A 7,033-nucleotide genomic window follows, 5' to 3' on the forward strand; every position below is an offset into this window, starting at 1 on the left:
AACCCAGGATACAGTGGTCCCTCAACATACGATGGTAATTCGTTCCAAACGACCCATCGTTTGTCGAATCCATCGTATGTTGAGGGATCCGTGCAATGTAAAGTATAGGAAGCTGTACTTACCTGTCCCTGCCGCTCCGCACCAGGTCCTCACTGCTTCCGATGCTGTCCCAGGGGCTCCCGATGCTGTCCCGCTGCTCCGGTGTCTTCTTCGCGATCCTCCGGTGTCTTGCGCATCTTCTGCAGGGTCCGGGCCTCGCTTTCTGGTGACGTTATTACGCTGCTGCGCCGGCGCGGTATGCGTAGTGACGTAATAACGACGCCGGAAAGCAAGGCCCGGACCCTGGAGAAGATGCGCAAGACACCGGAGGATCGCGAAGTGGACCCGGAGCATTGGGAATAGGTAAGTGAACCTGCTGGGGCACATTACACTGCTATCCGACAGCAGCTTAAGCATTTTGCGCTGTCGGATAGCAGTTAATGCGATGGCCCCGACGTATAAAAGCATTGTATGTCGATGCTGACATCGACATGCGATGGCCTCTGAGAGGCCATCGTATGTCGATTTTATCATATGTCGGGGCCATCGTAGGTCGGGGGGTTACTGTATTGGGTTTAGTGCAGGTGAAATAGCTGTCAGATTCTCTTTAAAGCCTATTTACTTATTTGCTCAGTTGCTTCTGTCAATAACAAGACATAATCATAATCGCATAACACAATCATTTACCTATCAGGCATCCACATTTTCCTATCATTAAGGAAAGCATATAGATCATTGTGTTTTCAACATCACATTCTATGCATGACATGAGCAGGAGACTATATAAAAAGCTTGAAAGGCAAGGTGCCTGGTAGATTACTGGGAGCACTCATAGAGTCACCACCAGATAGGCTATTGTCACCCTTATGGGTTACCAGTCATGACATTGCAGTTCAGCAAACACATTTTAGTATGTTATTATCCATTCAAGGATGAACCCTATAGACATATTAGGTCATGCTACTACATAGGCCCAGCACCCTCCAAACCATATACTTTGGCACCTTCTTCTAGGAGCTCAGTTGTTGGAATTCTTACTGTTGTTTCTGCAGAATCCCAAATCCACACAGGAAAATATCAGCAGTTTTAGAATTTGGTTATGTGAAAAATGAGGGTTTGGGTCTGAGATGTAAATATTTATATATAACCATCCTATCTGTTACATTTTTGCCCCATGGCAGCTATGGCACATGTCATTCTGCATTACTCCAGACTTAGGGTAAGTGTCCCTTGGTAAGCTACATTAGGTTTCCCTGACCACAATTACACCATAACAAGCTTCTTACAATCACCAATGATAAAAAATAAATAAGCATGGGAGGTTTTCTTTTAATGTTAAAAAAAACTATTGTGACATCTGCAGCAGATCAGCACCTTGTCTGAATGTTAGTTACACTGTAGGTAGAATTCAGATATATTAATAATTATGAACTTGGTAAATACTATAAGGAATAGTGAGGAGGAAATGACATGGCAATATTTGTTTTCACCTTATTTTAACAAAATGGCAAAATCGCTGTACACCAATATTGTGAGCAGCTTCCAGCACCATAATATATAGTTATGGCACAGGTATGGCTCAAGTTGTAAATCTGTGCCCATGCCATCCGCAGTAAGTGTCAGCTGTAAAATACAACCATGATCATACAACTATACCAATACATTTATAAAATAAAAAAAAACCTTTGCTAAGAAGAAAAACCTGAAACTATGTTCTCCTCTCTTCTAAATACAGGATTGATTGATTTTTGAGATCCTGCTTATTATGTTCAGGAACAATCCATCTTTAAAAAAAAAAAAAAAAAAAAAAAAAATTTTTGGTTAAATAACTTGTATTAGGGTATACTCATAGTCTGGGGGCCCCTTCGTTATGATCATTTGCTGACCTCTTTAAAATAATAATAATTTTCTCTCCTTCCTTTCCCTTTTTTTTTTTAATTTTTTTTTTATATATAGATCCCTACTCCATTTGGACCACTGTGGGGTTTTCATCGGGGATAAGAGCCACACAATCAAGTGGAATTCACTCACCGTGTTTTTTGTTTATGCATGTCTCATAAATTGTGAAGAATATGTCCAGGAGACATATTCTGGAAGATGCATCTTCACTGAATGTTATGGTTATTGTGATACATGCTGGTATTTGGTATGGTCTAGCTTATGGGGGTATGTGCATGTTGCATAGGGATATGGTTTAATCATTTGGTTAGTCTCATTTGACATTGAATATTATAATGTTTGGTACCAGATTTGCCCTCACTCCTGCTTTGATTGTATCTCACTTATATTTTTCGGGTGGATAGTTAAGTTATTATCATGCCCTTGTATTGTTGGATGGCCCCACTTCCGTCCTTATCCTACTCTATTTTGCCCCATTTCCGGACAAGCATATACTCAGAGTCCCTCCTCCCCTGGGTACCGTGTCAGGCTCGATCACGTGACGGGTGGGCGGGGTGCGGCGCCGATCCGGCAGGGCAATATGCCGGGCGCGGTCGTGTATTGCATTGCGGTCTGGGCCTCGCTCTGGTCCGTGGTGCATGCAGGGCCTCGTTTCGGATATGTGCTGTGGGCGGTGCCTTGCCCCGGGCGCTCGTGCGCTTCGAGCCTCGTTCCCGGTCCCATGGAGGGCTAATAGAATTACATACCAAGCCTCGGTTCCACATGCATTGGTTGGTAAACCAAGCCTCGCTCCTATCCCTGGTCTCGGCCATGTTATGGTAGTCATTGTAGCGCGCCAAGCCTCGCTTTCGCTGATATTCCATAATGAATGCGAGTCAACATGCGGTCCACAGGTATTACTCCAGGTGATTATAATTTTAATGATTCTGTCGTATACATAAGACGGTTAAGATGAGTATTTCATCACTCCTGAGGAAGCCTCCGTAGCTGGAGGCGGAACGCGTGGGGTCAGCTTCTCCCTGCTTTGGATGTGAGGAGTCCCGGTAGCAGCACTTTAGCACTGAGCCTGACAGCCAGACTTGATGGACATACAGCACTTTTCTCAGGTCGTAGTATTGCACTTTACATTGGTCAGACTTATTACATGCACTGAGATTTAGTTCTTTGCACCTTATATTGGTCAGATTTATATGCACTGAGATTCACATATATTTTTCATTATATTGACATTGGTCAGGCTGCTAGGCGTTTTATATATTATATTTACATTTGCCAGGTGCTACTTATAGGTACAATCTTTAGAATTTGCTGCATAGATTGGTTTGTGTTCTATTTGTCCGGGACTGGTTTACATCTTAGGGTTATGTGTACCTACTGCAGGGTGGGCGTAGTAGGATTATATTCCTCCGCTTTTGGATTATGTGTTTTTAACTGTTTTTAATTGTATGTACTCATCTGTCTGTTTTGTGAGAAATAAAGATTTATATATATTTTTTGGAACATATTGACTATTTGTGGTGTGCGATGTATGTATGGCTGCTAGCTTTCTCTCTTCTTCTGGGTCTATAGTTAATTGCAGCCTATTGCACCCTATCTTTATTGAGGTGGTGCCCATCGGTTTTTTTCTCTATGAACAATCCATCTTAGCTGAACATGTAATCAATAACTATAGACCAAAAGTACCTCAGCACAGACACACACATACACACTCTTGTAGAGAGTCTTGACAACAAAATAATAACATATAGGGCTGAGGGGGGTGGGGGGGGGGGGTGGCGATCCTTCAAGATATCATTCAGTAATAATTTAATCTACTTAAAGGGGTAGTCCAGTGCTGAAAAACGTATCCCCTATCCTAAGCATAGGGGATAAGTTACAGATCACGGTAACCGCTGGGGCCTCCTGGACAGGGCCCCGGCTAGCTGGCCAGATAGCGGGTGTTGACCACCGCACGAAGCGGTGGCTGACAAGCCCCCTCAATACTTTGCTATGGCAGAGCCGGAGATGGCCAAAGGCGGTGCTCCGGCTCTGCCATAGAGTTATATTGAGGGGGCATTTCAGCTGCCGCTTCGTGCGGTGGTCAACACGCCTACTTTCCACGGGCCCCATACAGGAGATCGCAGGGGGCCCCAGCGGTCAGACCCCCCCGCGATCTGAAACTTATCCCCTATCCTTAGGATAGGGGATACATTTTTCAGCACTGGAAATCTCCTTTAAAGGGGTAATCCGCTCCTAGACATCTTATCCCATATACAAAGGATTGGGGATAAGATGTCTGATCGCAGGAGTCCCGCAGCTGGGACCCCCGTAATCTCTGTGCAGAACCCGGCATTTGTTTAGAACGCTGGGTGGCGGGGGTTGTGACGTCTCAGTCACGCTCCCTCAATACAAGTCTATGGAAGGGCCGCCACATTCCCCCCATAGACTTACATTGAGGGGGCGTGGCGATGACATCACGACCCCCGCCGCCCGCTCCAAGTGTTTGAAACAAAATGTTCCAATTGCTGGGACAGCGAAGTTCCCCTTTAAAGTAGGTTATCTTTGAATTCTTTATCATTTGCTTTTTTCCATGACAAGATAATGTATTCTGATTTCCTGTACTGTTGTGTTTTGGCTCGATAAATAGAAATTGCTCTTTACATATAACACATATGCAATTTAATTTGCTTAGTATCCTGTAGATTCAAGTAAGATTTGGGAGGACATCCTACAAGAGCGTATCTTTTTGTCTGTGTTCAATGTTCAGCCCTTAATACTATAACTAATAACAAGTTAAATAGTTTTAAAAATAAAAAACATCTGTGATTTATAAAATCACACATAAAATTACTGCCACTCGCTGGGTGCTTCCCGGCCCCGACCTGTCACAGCCCATGTGGCCAGTGATGCCCTGAGCTGCAGTATGACACATTAGGTCTGGGTGCTTCCCGGCCCTGACCTGTCACAGCACATTTTGGCCTTAAAGGAGTAGTCCAATCCTTAAAAAACGTATCCTCTATCCTAAGTATAGAGGATACGTTTCAGAACGCGAGGGGTCCAACCGCTGGGGCACCCTGCAATCTCCTGTATGGGGCCCTGGAAGCCCGCGTGAAGGGGGCATGTTGACCACCGCACAAAGCGGCGGCTGACACGCCCCCTCAATACAACTCTATGGAAGAGCCGGAGTATGAGGGCTTGTTTTTTGAGCAACCAGTTTTTCCTTTGTAATTACATCACTCATTTTACCATAGAATGTATGATGCAACCAAAAAAAAATACTATTTGTGTGGGGAAATTGAAAAGAAAACTGCAATTTTGCAAGGTTTCGTTTTCACAATGTGCAATTTATGGTAAAAATGACATGTTCTCTTTATTCTGTGGGTCAATATGATTAAAATGATACCCATGATTACATACATTTCTATTATTGTACCGCTTAAAAAAAAAATCGATAACTTTTTAACCAAATTAGCACGTTTAACATCCCTCTATTTTGCTGACATATAACATTTTTCATTTTTCCATATAAGCGGCAGTATGATGGGTCATTTTTTGTGCCGTGATCTATACTTTTTATTGATACCACATTTGCATATATAAAACTTTTAATAAATTTTTTGTCAAATTTTTTTGGGAATAAAATGTTACAAAAAAGCAGGAATTGTAGATTATTATTTTTTTTTTAGGTTCACACCGTTCACCGTACGGGATCATTAACATGATACTTTAATAGTTTGGGTATTTACACATGCGGCGATACCAAACATGTTTATTAATTTTTTTTTCTTTTAACTTTTTGGGGGTAAAATGGGAAAAAGGGACAATTTACATTTTTATTCAGAAGGAGGGGATTTTTTATTTATACTTTACTGTTTATTTTTACACTTTAATAGTCCCCATAGGGGACTATTTATAGCAAGCACTTGATTGCTAATTCTGTTCAGTGCTATGCATAGGGCATGGCACTGATCAGTGTTATTGGCGATCTTCTGCTCTGGCCTGCTCAATCTCAGACCAGAGAAGAAGACCCCAGGAGACGGCCAGAGGCAGGCGAGGGGACCTCCTGCGATCTGATCATCCATTTTAGTGACCACACTGCAGCAGATGCCATAATCTGTATTGATCACGGCATCTGAGGGGTTAATGGCACACATCAGCACGATCACTGATGTGAGCCGTTACCTGCTACGCATGACCCGAGCATTGGATCGATGCTCGAGGTCATGTACAGGACGTAAATGTATGTCCTAGTGCGTTAGGTACCACTGCACCAGGATGTACATTTACGTCCTGCGTCGTTAAGGGGTATTCCTGTGAAAAACATTTTTTTTTTTCATACCAACTGGCTCAAGAAAGATAAACAGATTTTTAAATTACTTCTATTAAAAAATCTTAATCCTTCCAGTACTTATCAGCCGCTGTATGCTCCAGAAGTTGAGTTTTCTTTTCTGTTTGTCACAGTGCTCTCTGCTGACACCTCTGTTTGTCTCAGGAACTGTCTATAGAGTAGGAGCAAATCCCCATAGCAAACCTCTCCTGCTCTGTGCAGTTCCTGAGACAGACAGAGGTGTCAGCAGAGAGCACTATGGTCAGACAGAAAAGAACAACTCAACTTCCTCTGTAGTATACAGCAGCTGATAAGTACTGGAAGGATTAAGATTTTAATAGAAGTAATTTACAAATCTGTAAACAGAATAAAAATGGGTATTCAGACCTCAAGGAACAGTTAGTGAGAGGATAATATAATTTAAGGGTAATTTGCAATAAAATAGGATATAGTTATACAATACGATATAGATATAGTTACACAATATAATTTTATTCATACAACAATACAATAAAACACTGTACCCTGAGCAGGGCCCTTGCTATAGGGTCAGAGACTTATAGATTAAAATAAAAATAGATTAAAATAAGTTCTAAATATACATTTTGATGACATGCATGAGAATTCTGCCACTTAAGTTGATAAAGTCTTTTTATACAATTTTCAAAGCTTGGAAACGGTGCTGCAAGGTTAGGATTAGAGATGAGCGAACTTACAGTAAATTCGATTCGTCACAAACTTCTCGGCTCGGCAGTTGATGTATTATCCTGCATAAATTAGTTCAGCTTT

The sequence above is a fragment of the Hyla sarda genome, chromosome 3 (genome assembly GCF_029499605.1).
Source record: "Hyla sarda isolate aHylSar1 chromosome 3, aHylSar1.hap1, whole genome shotgun sequence".
NCBI classification, from domain to species: Eukaryota; Metazoa; Chordata; class Amphibia; order Anura; family Hylidae; genus Hyla; species Hyla sarda.